Source organism: Nyctereutes procyonoides, unplaced genomic scaffold (genome assembly GCF_905146905.1).
Source record: "Nyctereutes procyonoides isolate TBG_1078 unplaced genomic scaffold, NYPRO_anot_genome, whole genome shotgun sequence".
Classification (NCBI taxonomy): domain Eukaryota; kingdom Metazoa; phylum Chordata; class Mammalia; order Carnivora; family Canidae; genus Nyctereutes; species Nyctereutes procyonoides.
The window spans coordinates 33266241-33278549 of NW_026575146.1; the positions used below are offsets into that span (position 1 = coordinate 33266241).

At 41.0% G+C, this 12309-nt stretch overlaps 1 protein-coding gene across 2 annotated transcripts in view; it reads right to left on the reverse strand.

Moving 5' to 3' along the window:
• The window catches only part of PTPRK (protein tyrosine phosphatase receptor type K), a 523937-nt gene that overhangs the window by 403229 nt on the left and 108399 nt on the right, over positions 1 to 12309 (reverse strand). The gene's annotated exons all lie outside the window — the stretch shown is intronic.

The window sequence follows — 12309 nt, forward strand, 5'->3', positions numbered from 1 at the left end:
AAACGGGAGGCACACTGGATTTGGTCGGAGGGCCATAGTTCACCAACCCCTGGTTTAGATCAATCTCATCTTAAGTATTCTTGAAAATTACAGGTATATATGGTCTGGTTAAAAGCTGACAACCAAGGGCCTTTCACTTCTGAACCACCTCCACAGGATTCAATTCCTTCCCCCATATACTAAGACAAGGAGCAGCGTCCCCAGCCAGGAAAGCAAACTGGGCGGAGTCTGAATCACAGACCTCCATCTGAACCAAATCGGATGACGTGGTGGGCAGAGATTCAAGTCCGAAAGTGAGAATGTGGAAATGCGAAAGAAACCCTCCAGGTCCTCTAATCTGGGAACACAAAGGGAAATAAATGTTAGACATCATGACTCAGCACGTACATGCACGCATGCACGCACATGTCCACGCACAGTATGTGTGAACAACCCACATTCCTTCAACACATTCGTTATCTCATTCCATGGATCACTAATCCAGTGCTCTTTCCATAAATGAAATAAACTGAAGAGCAGTTGTATGAATCAGGGGGTAGATACGAGGAATATATTAACGAAAAGCACCTCACAGTAGGAAAAAAATAATAATAATAATTAAATTGCCCAGTCACAGGGCAAGAAACTACCACGATCTGAACCTGGGCACTGTGGGTTCTTTACCCGCATCCCCTACACTATGTGGCTCCTCAAAATCAGAATCATCCGGTACATCTCCCTCAAACGGTCTTTCTCCCTCATGGTGTTACTCAACACAGAGCACACCGCCTACCCCACCGAGGGGAGGGCATGCCAGTCTCCATCATCCATCACTCGAGAATAAAACATAAGTGAACTTTGAACCACACAACACATCAAAGTCTCTGAGGCGTCATGCCACAGGTAGGAAAGGGTCTTCAGTGGACAGAGCTGTAACAGCCTCGCTGATTAAGTGGTAGTAACTCTGACAAAGAATTTTATTCAAATAGGGTGACTGAAGGCTGAGAATTTGTATGTTTGTAACACTGTCCTATCATCCTTGCTTGACAACCTTTACTTTTCACCTCATCTCCCCCAAAACACGCATAAATAAGTAGCTTTTCAATCTTTGAAAACATTAAAATAACGTAAAAGCAATTTGTTCTGGCAAGTTCTACAGTAGTCTTCACATTAAGCTTAGTTTTAAAACCAGGTGTTTTTTCCCCAAGATCATTAATGTATTTACACAAGTTTCTCTTCCTATTTTTTCATCCTTTTATCTATTCCAGTAAAATTTCATCTTTTCTGCTTAGCGCTAGGTACACAATCTAGACAAACCCACTGAACAAAGTAATGGAGAGTAAATGTACTGAAAAATAAAATTCCCAACTGAAGCCATATTTACATTTCGGTAAAATTGGAAAACCACCCAAGCTCACACTTAAACATTTCTTTGTTTTGTTTTGTTTCTCATGAAGAGCTTACTGGTGGGCTCAACTTCACCCAAATCAGACACAATCTGGCTCATATTTCAGCCATTGCTCTTGACTTTCAGCTCAAGCATTGTGGGTAATAGACCACTTTTCATTTCTGAAGGGAGTTCTGTAAAATGCTGAAGCCATGTAAAATGGAATTCCATGACCCATCCTCCTAGAGGAAGGGTAAAAATCTGCTTTCAGGCTTTGAATTTAAAGATTTACATCAGATTGGCAAAGGGACCTTATATATACTCAAGCACAGTTTAAGAAGGTCAATGATTCATTTTGTAAGACTTTGAGATACACTTGAAGAAATTGATAATCAACTAATTTGGTAAGTAATTAAAATGCGTCTCAAAAGTATAGTATATTTTTTTCATCAACACGAAGCCCCTTGCCTACCAGAATGTTTCTAGACTTGGTGTAATGTATAAGGCATACAAGCCAACGTTTGGGTTTCCCAAACCCAAATATTCATTCATTCATTCATTCATTCATTCATTCATGTGAGGGGCGGGGAGGAGCACAGGGAGAGGGACCATCAGACCACTCTGAGTGCAAGCCCCGTATGGAGCTCCATCTCACAACCCAACATCATGACCCCAACACCATGACCCAAGCCAAAATCAAGAGTCACATGTTTAACTAACGGAGCCACCCAGGCACCCCACGTTTTCCATAGTTCCTAAAACACATTCTTAAAAGTCAAAATTATGTTTCTTTCTGCCACTACCTTTATTTAGAAAAGGAAAGTTAGATGTCATCATTTCAATCAGTGTATGAACTACTGATACTGGATGTATTAACCAGTTCCTCCCAGTCTGAGCATCGTTCATACAGTCGGCTGGGCCTCTTGCCAGGATCTGCAGCAAACAAGCCACTCACACAAACCACAAGCAAATCATTCCTTTAATGTTGAATGATGTCAGAAACCATATGGCCAGGAATCTCAGCTCCCTTCCCCATAAAGTAAGCATTCCGGGCTTTAACCAAAAGTCTGGTGCAAATTTTACTACAGTCTTTAAAAGCATCAACTTCTAACCAAACCAGCGCTGCAGCCTGAGTCACGCTGACTTCCTTTTCTCCAGGTTCCTTTCTCCGGAGAGTGCAAGTGGTTACCATTTAGTGGCATCACCACATAAAACATGGATTTCTCAAGTAGCAAAAAAAATGCTGCTACTCATAAACATTTAAGTGGAATGAAAGTCAATGGCCATTCTGACCAAATGGAGAATTTTGTTTTGTTTTGTTTAAGATCTCATCTCAAGGCGCTGGTGGGGGGCGGGGGTGCTCAGCCAGTTAAAGCATCTGCCTTGGGCTCAGGTGATGATCCCGGGGTCCTGCGATGGAGCCCCACGTCGGGTTCCCTGCTCAGCGGAGAGTCTGCTTCTCCCTCTCCTTTGTCCCTGCTCTTGCTTGCTCTGGCTCACTCTCTCGTGCTTGTGCTTTCTCTCTCTCAAAATCTTAGAAAAAAAAAGTCACTTATTCATTTGAGAGGGAGAAGGAGAAGAAGCCTCCTTGCTGAGCAGGGAGCCCAAGGTGAGGCTCGACCCTGGGGCCCCAGATCATGACCTGAGCCACAGGCAGATGCTTAAACAGACTGAGCCACCCACGTATCCTGAAGGAGAGAGCCTTAATTGGGAAAATATTGAGCAAGGTTTTATATAAGGCCTCACCAAGATCCAAGCCTGCCTGTATCTTTATTTTCTCATCTCTATTCCAACAAAAAAACCAATTTGGCCTCACTACCCCACCTCTACTTCCACTTACTACATAGGAATGCTGTGTCAATTAATCTGAAAAATCTCTCCACAATATTCTGTGGCATTAAAGCTAAGGGCTCTACACATCGAAGGTATCATTAAGTTGGAATCTACTTAGCAAAACATCTAGGTGAGATCCTTATTCTTTGTTTCACACTGACATGAAATTTTTAGAGTTACATGACCAATACTTTGGAGGATTAGATGGGGAAGATGAGCTTACAACAGTATCCCATCATTCATGGGCTTTTGTGAAAAGATAGAGCGGCTCTGTGATTGTAATTCAGCTGGATGTCAGAAATTCATGCTACCACTGGCTCTACTCCCCAGTAGAACCCCCAAAATGTAAACTACCACAATCCAACCACTCTTCTATAACAGAAATATCTTAAAGATGTTGACTCTGCCTCTATTAGAATTTCCTATGAAATTCAAAACTATTAGAAAGTATTTTGGTGCAGAAAAGAGGGCTGGGCCTGCAAGAATAATCTAATAGAGATAAAACGTTAACTTTCTTTTGTTGCAAACTCTAGGCATATCGGGGGCTCCTGGTGCCCGTGAACAGTAGATCCAATACCCTCAGACTTCCAGTGGCCTTGTCTCACCATGTTAAGATCAGCGGAAGCTTTACACCCTATTATTTAACATTCTTATTTTAATTTTTCCTCCAGTTCTTGCTCTGAAACAAAATGACTGACTTTAAATCTATCCAACTGTACAGTTTACTGATTAAAGCAAACACACTTCTTCTAAATGAAACACAAACACCTGGAAATTTCTAATTTCAAATAGGAGAGGGTAAGAAGCTGGCCAATAAGATGTGAGTAAGAGATTAGAAGCACTGTGACGACAGTATTTGAAGTCTGGGATCTGCTGTCCAGTAGGACAGCTTTCCTGTCTCACTTTTCACCTTAAGCCATAGCTTATATTTTGGAATTTTCAAATCTCTAAAAATAGATAAAATAAAAGGCATTATTACAACATGGAGCTGACAAGGCCATCCTAGCAAATAACTAGTAAAAACTAATTGTCCCTACATTAACTTCTCAATAAACTTAAGCAAAGCCCGTCATGCTCACTATTCAACTAAAGGCAAATTACAAGAAAAGGGAGCATTTATTTGGCCATAGCATTTGCAAAATGTCAAAGGACTGACAATATCTAGGACTGATAGTACATGGGGTAAAAATAGGGAGGCAAATGGCACTTTCCTTGGGGAGGGAGGAAATTTGGTTTTATTTATCAAAGTTGTTCATCACTTGCCCTTTAAACCAACAGTTATACTTCTAGAAATTTACCCTACATAAATGTTCGCATATGTTCAGTCCTGAGTCCTACAAATAAAACCCAGGACTACCAACTCCCCCTAAAACCAAAAACAAATGATCTGCGGGCTTCTCAATGAGCCCCAAAGACAACAACACTACCTCCAAGCCTGAGGGGAACTTCCAGCAATTGTGCTTGCAAATAAAATCCCAAACTTTGGACGAATGAACACTAGGTAAGGCATTATCATCATTCATTCACAGGGAACCAAAATGTTCAACCTTATCAACTGGTAAAGATAAAAACAAAGCAAACTTTAACAAGCAATACAGAATTTAGCAATCATCTAGCAAATGTTAAGACAATAAAACTATCCAAAAATATCAGAGGCAAGGAATTGTTGAATCAAGTGCACAAATGGAAAGAAGGGAGGTGTCATAGGAGATCAATGATATAAAAGTAACCCTCCCTAGCTACCAGTTTTCACCCAGCTATTTAAGCACATTGGGAAAAACAAACACTGGGTAATTACTTATGAGAAGTAACATTTTATGATAAACCATTCAAGATAAGATTGATTACAGCAATAGCATTGTAAGGCAGCCAAAAATAAAATCATCTAAAAGAATGGCTTTGAGTATAACTTCCTGGTATTTCCCTGACATCTAATAACATCACTTAGCTCCTTTTCACTTACCATTTCAGCAACTTCAGGCCTCATCTGAAAGTACAACCAGGATGCAAAACAGATCAGGGCATAATCGAGAGCTAAACATGTCAAAAGCATTTCTGATGCTACTTTATCTGCAAAGGATAAGTTTGTGACCTCGTCAGAGAATGCATTTATGGACATGTTTCCACAGGAAATGCTTGGACCATGATTGGGATGATCTAGCTACTACTCATAATGTTATTTAAATCAAAATTTTTCTAATAATCTATAAAATCTAATACAATAAATAGCAGGGTAATTGGATAAAATAAAACCTATTCCTAGAAACAGCATTTTCAATTTGTGGAACATAATAGAATCAGCCAGAGAAATCAGGTGACACATTTATCAGGGGAAATAGAAAAACATCCTCCAACTTCAAGTACCTTCCTAAGTCCTCTTATCTCTCAATTTCATGTTAACTTTTAGTCTACAATTGGGATATTATGGGAATTTTTACTTAGATCAATATGATGCACAAAGGAAGTAGGGCATGAGGATCATGGCACAGAGCAACAATCAACTGATACTCCTGGTAGTTGTATTTGACTGAGATTCTTCTGGGAGATACTCTCTAGAGTAGGTGGTAACAGGAAGAAGGGCTGTTGGATTAGAAAAAATAGGTGACAGGGGCACCTGGGTGGCTCAGTTGGTTAAGCATCCGCCTTTGGTTCAGGCCATGATCCTGGGGTCCTGAGATTGAGCCCCACATTGGGCTCCTTGCTCAGCGAGGAGTCCTTCTCTCTCTGCCTTCACCCAGTTTGTGCTCCCTCTCTATCTCTCAATAAATAAAGTCTTCAAAAAAAGAAGAGAGAAGAAAGAAAGAAAGAAAGAAAGAAAGAAAGAAAGAAAGAAAGAAAGAAAGAAGAAAGAAGAAGAAAGAAGAAAGAAAAGAAAAAAGAAAAGAGAAGAGAAAAGAAAAAAGAAAGAAAAGAAAAGAAAAGAAAAGAAAAGAAAAGAAAAGAAAAGAAAAGAAAAGGAAGAAAGGAAGAAAAAGAAAAAAAAATAGACGATAGAGACCTGGAGCAATGAAAGCATCTCTTGGAAAGCAGGAGAAGGGGAGAGGTCAGGGGCTGGGTTAAAGACTAAGAGTCCAAGGGCTTGGAAGGTGGGAGTCAGAGATCACTGAGGCGAGGCCTAAATGGAGAGTGAATAGAGTCTGTGACCTACTCAATCTAAATGGCGAAGCCATAATCCAGGTATAACTGGCAGGCCACCCATGATATCATGAATTGTGTAAAGTCAAGGATTATAAGAACTGCCTGTATATACACAGCAGGTTTTCAGATAAGTGAGAGGCATTCAGATTCTTGCTCAACAGGTTTCAATCTCCACCCTGTTAAGGACTGCCCATATCTAAAAGGCAATGTGTGAGGTTAGGATCCTTCCTCCTGCTGTGATCAGATGAACCAGCAAGTATGCCTCCCACCAAAGGAGAATCACCCATTTATAGGACTCTACGGCCCACCTCCACCCGTCCCCTAAGTAATCCACAAAAGCAACTGGCTATGTTTCATGTTGGGTTTTTTTTTTGGGGGGGGGGGTTGTTTTTCAATATTTGAGGCATCTTATAAAGCCAGACAAAAGGACTTCTTTTTGCTGCGGAAATACTGGCAATAACACGGTCATGTGTTCAAGAAAAGTCATTTCTACCAAAACATCAAAAGGCATTAAAAGTTAGTGACTGGTCATGTGGCCTCCCTCCCACCACGCTGCAGCAACGTCTACAAAATACAGTCTTGAGCTGGGAGGTATGTGTGATTTCTTTAAGACCACAGAAGCTCAATGAGTGAACGGCTATCAAGTCTGATTCGGTGGCATTAATTACACCTCCAAGGGTGAAGTGAGAATTGTGTGAGTGAAGGAATAAAATTTTATAGTACTGTAAAACACTGGTCTGGAAGTCTCAAGGGAAGGGAACTGCAGGGTAAGTCATTGAAGGCAGGAGAGTTGACTTCCTGCCCAATCACTAACTTGGCTGAGCCTTCGGTGGTAAAACTTTCTTCCCAGCCTTAAATTTATAATCACAGTAACCGCCACGGCCCCCAAAGAAAATCAAAGGAACACACTCCTCTTCTTAAGCATTTAAGATACAAAGTAAATCTCTCCAAGGACCCAGGGTGCCAGGCATATCATCGTGCCTTTTCCAAATCTCAACGTTGCCATGGAGAAAAGTCAGATCTAAGCCAGTCAACACTACTGCAGACATTGTACACACCGGAACATACAAATATGTGTTTTCATTCAGAGAAAGGAAAAGGAGATTTTTTTTTTAAAGTCTCCACTCTTAAATTGAAAGCAGTTTTATTTCAGTTGTAGGATCCAATCTATTCTTTACATATGGGCGGCTTCAAGTAGATATAAGTACCAGCAGACCATGGCATGTGTCATTTGGTATGCGGTTGTGCAATTACAATCTTTAGATGCACTGGAATTCACAAACAAGACTCGGAAAGGCTTTGTGAACCTCAGAGGGGATTAATGAAAACATCTGGTCAGAATATAAAGTATATCAACAAACGGTTATTATTAACACAAAAAAATATTTAACACAGTTCACGGCATATCATACTCAACAAACATTCGTATTTTTTTTAATTAAAAAAAATTACAAAAAAAAAATCACATATATTCTCACCAACCGGAGGGAGATGAGCAGTGCCAACATTTTGGTGCATTTCTTACGAGGCTTCCCAAGGCCGTATCCTCTTATTGTGTATTGATGACATTTAGGAAAGCCACTCACTCTTTTAAAATTTGCAAGTACCCAATCATTTTGATGTTATGAGGGCTTCTAAGTATAAACTCATAATGTCTAAATAACGCTAAGTGCGTTCTCCTTTGTGTGTATTATTATCTAAATCTGTAAGAATCTCTAAAACAGTATGGGTAATGGTGATATTGAACAGACGCTAATTTATTAATGCTCTCCAGTGAGCTGGAGCGTTACCCTTTCAGTAGGTCACTACCTCTGTCAACTCCTCTTCAGTGCTATTCTGGTCAGGGGGATGTTCTTTAGGCACCAGGCATGAGTAGTGATAAAAGCTGTTAGCAGAAGTGAGAGGTAGGGAGGGATGGTGCTGTCACCGCAGCAGCAGGAAACTACAGACACCATAGCAGCTCATGAGGACCGAGCGGCCACCACGTACCAGGCTCTGCTCCAAGAACTTCATCCAAAATAATTCCCATGATCCTCAACTAAGACCTAAAAAGGTGGCATTATTATTACGCCCATTTTATAGATGAAGAAACTAAGGTAAGCTCAGAGTTGACCTGAGCTTATGTGATCTGTTCAAGTCTCACTGCTAGCAAGGCACCAACGTAGGATCCAAACACAAGCAAAGTGAACGCTTCTGAACCTCCTTCAAATGGATGGAGGTAACAAGCACTTCGAAGGGAAGAGGAGCACTGAGCTCAAGGAGCAGAGCAACAAGCAAAGCTGGGTAGGACCAGATCAAAAGTGCAGACTGGACAAGCAGCCACCAACTGAGGGCCAGGCACCACCGCATCCTCCACGTGACGGATGGACGCGAGATGCGAGTGCATGCACAAACTGTGGCAAATCCCAGGAGTTTCCCTAGGAAAAGCAGATTTCATGCTCCAAACACCCCAAGGAGTTGAGCAATGGCTTCTTTTTGGGTCAAGCCGGTGAATTTTAGATAAGCGATGGGCATTGGCCCTGGGTCAGCCCCTTGTCCCTGATCCTTCTCCTGGAGAGGAGGAGGAGGCCTCGTCTCATTCCAGCAGCTGTGTCTCAGCTGTCTACTGACCTCCATGCCTCCAGCAGGAATGTGGACATCCTTTCCGAGATGCCATTGACAGGCAAGAAATTGTTGGGAGAGCAAGGATACGTGCCTCTTTCGGAGCCCATCTCTTTTGCGTGATAAATATTTTTAACCCAGTTTACGTGAGCATCTACAACCCCTTCCTTTCCTCGGTAGTAGGGAGCATCTAATTTACTAGAACTAGCTATTTGAGGCCGGTGACTATATTTAAGCCCGCCTACGTAGCGCTGGAGCAGGCCAAGCAGGGACATTCTAACCCGACTCCCCATAGACTTCAAAGCAACCCCATCAAGAAAGGGCAGCCCAGGATCACGGGTCTCTGCCAAGTGTCCATCTGCGTGGAGCACACTCACCCAGCATATAAAAAGAACCATCACCTGTCCCTTAGCTCAGGGAAGCCCACCTGAGTCCTGTTTCTTTGTTTTTAGCAAAATGCCAGGCTCCATTTGCTCTAAACGTTCATTTATTTAAAAACAAAGGAATCTGAAAGTATGAAGAGTCGCAGAAGATCCTGAAGCCTGTTGAGTACGATTCTCCACCCACTTTAGGAATGTCCCCTAGCGTCTCAGGACAGATGGCCTCTCGGCATCTGCCTGGGTCTCTTCACACCCTTCGTGGTAAGCCAGGACCTCTGTGGCATCAATGGCATTCCCCCACGATGGCTTTGAAATCGCTAGGCCACTGGGATTGCAATGGTGTGACACTCACGAAAAATGGCATCTTTCCAAAGGCCACAGCCCATGTAGTGTAACACAACCCTTAGACCTCAGAACTGGAGAGCAGACTCTAGGGATCGCTGAAGCACAGGTCACTTTTTGCTTAATCGAGACCATGGTCTCCGCTGAGCGACGCAGGAGGCCTAGAGGTGCACGTCTAGGATGCCTGGCCTGTACCAATGACTCCCCCAAGGACTACCCTCCCACTCGGAGTCAACCTCTCAAAACAAAGCACCATTTCTGCTGACTCTGTCTTATTCAAACTGATATCCACTTGTAACTTTTCTCTTTCCATCCTATTTAAGTAACCTTAAAAACCCTGACTGCCCCCCCCCAAAAAAAACCCACAAAAGGATTAATAAAACTTAATCGGTCACTAAAGGAGGTGATGCTCGGGTTGCACGGTCACGACGGGGATCAGCCTTTAAGAGGGACCACATGGAGAAAGAAGGTCTACGTGCTACCCCCCCCCCCAAAGCACAAGCCTCTTCGTACTAAACGCAGCTGTAGTAATAAATAAACTAAAGGCTCGCAGAAAAAGGCCGCATTTTCTCCAACATCTAGTGTTGGGACTAAAAGGAACAGCAAGGTTTTACCGAATTCAGCTCCCTTATCTCCAGATAGAAAAGATATCGTGGCTTCCAGTTATACTGCAGGCTCTTCTAGGGTTATTTAACTTTTTTCCCAGACTCCGTAAATGAAGAAAGAGAGACTCTATCTTAGGGCCCCTCTCAACTAGCGCATTTTCGGTTCCCCCACTGCACACTCACTACCTTACAATGTTTAGGGTTCGGCTTGCCTCCATCAGCCAATGTAATGTTTGATTTTTTTTGTTGTTGTTAGTTTACACAAATGAAATTTCCTCAGAGCGGAAGATTTTTTTAGAAAATAGTAGATATTGTATGTTAGTCTCCTAATTTTAAAAAATAATAATGAATCGAGTCACCAAAACTCGACTGGATTGCTTTGCTACTACTTCTTTTCAAAACCTCATTTTTCTGAGAGAGATTAGTTCTTTCGTTGCTCTGTCCAGATGATCGAATGCAATAAAGCCAATTCCAAGTTTTTCTAAGTGTGGTTTAGAATATGAGAGACCAAACACTTCAAGAAAAGAGCAAAGTTTTTCTAAAAGAAAAGAAACCTAAGTATTTTTGGTAAATCACATATTATGTGTCAGACAACGTAGGTATTTTCATTTAATATTTACAATCATTTCATTTAATTTTATAGTATTGAATTTAATATTTACAAATGTTAATTTCTATCGTTTTTCATTTAATATGAATATTTAATTTCATTTAATATTTACAAATACAGTAAGGGAAACTGTTCTCATTTCACAGTTCAGAAAACTCGAGAGGCAGAACAATTCATTGATTTGGCTCAGGACACATAGTTATTAATTGATAAATTGAAACCTATAACTGTCTGATTCCAAAGCCTGTGTACTTTTCAAACCATCTGAAAAACAAAAGCAACCAGGGTCCTGACGACATACAGCAGGATGAGGAAATAGCAGGGACTCTTCAAAAGTACCCAGTCTAGGTAAGTGGTTCTAAATCCAGGAATCTCAGTTTTTCTCTGATAAAATGTCTTTAATTTCTGCTCACTTGCTCACATGATTCAAGGGTCAACACAACCTGCCAGAGCTATTCTCTGCATGTCACCTTCCAAATCCCTTTCCCAGCCACCTCCTAATTTTCCAATGCCAAGGCTTCCATGTGAAAAATAAAAGGAAGAGTGACTTTTCTTTAAGAAATAATTGCATTTATTCTTAAGAAAGATCTGGATGAGGCCACTGTATAAAAACTTGTGCTTAATGTCCAAGGCCACAAGACAATTGCCACAATTAAAGAACGCTTTCCCTTTTAAAGAACAGTGGTTTACTATTTTAACAAGCACAAAAGAACTGTGCTCATATTTCCATAGTGAAAAAGGTACTGTTTGAAACATATACTGAGAAGTAAAAGAAAAAAAAAATTTTTTCACATATCACTCTCACAAACTACTTTGGCAGAGATGACTCTTGAGGATAATTTCCATTTGTCAAGTCCCCATCTCTTCTGAAAAGGACAGACTTGAGCTAAGGAGCAGTATCTGAAACCAAGAGGCCACAGATAAGCCTTGCAAAAGAGAATGCCATGAAAAAAGAACCTTAATCCAATCATTGTTATAATTACAATTACATTAAGTCCCCATCTATTAAAGACTCTTAACGTGTATTTGCTCAATCACAGTAGCCTGTGTGAATACGGCAAGATCCATGGCACACAGGAAGTGTTAATGAAAACTGTTGCAAATAATTGAACATATAAGATGAAAAACTGCATTCCTATGTATGATTTAAAAAAAATCGTGGTTGTATTAAATTTGTGATGGTTAGGATTAAATACTCGGGGCTAATCGTATCTTTACAGGTGACATCAGAACTCAATGAATAGTCCATCCAGTGACCGGTAAAGAATTCAATTCAATAAGCATTTATTGAAGTATCAATAGTACCAGTGCTATACTGGACATTGGGAATACACAGACAAGTGAGTGCCTGACATAACGGGGGCTAGAAAAATACAAGTAAATGATTATAATATAAAAATTACACATCGCGTGTAGAGCAAAAGGATGATAAAT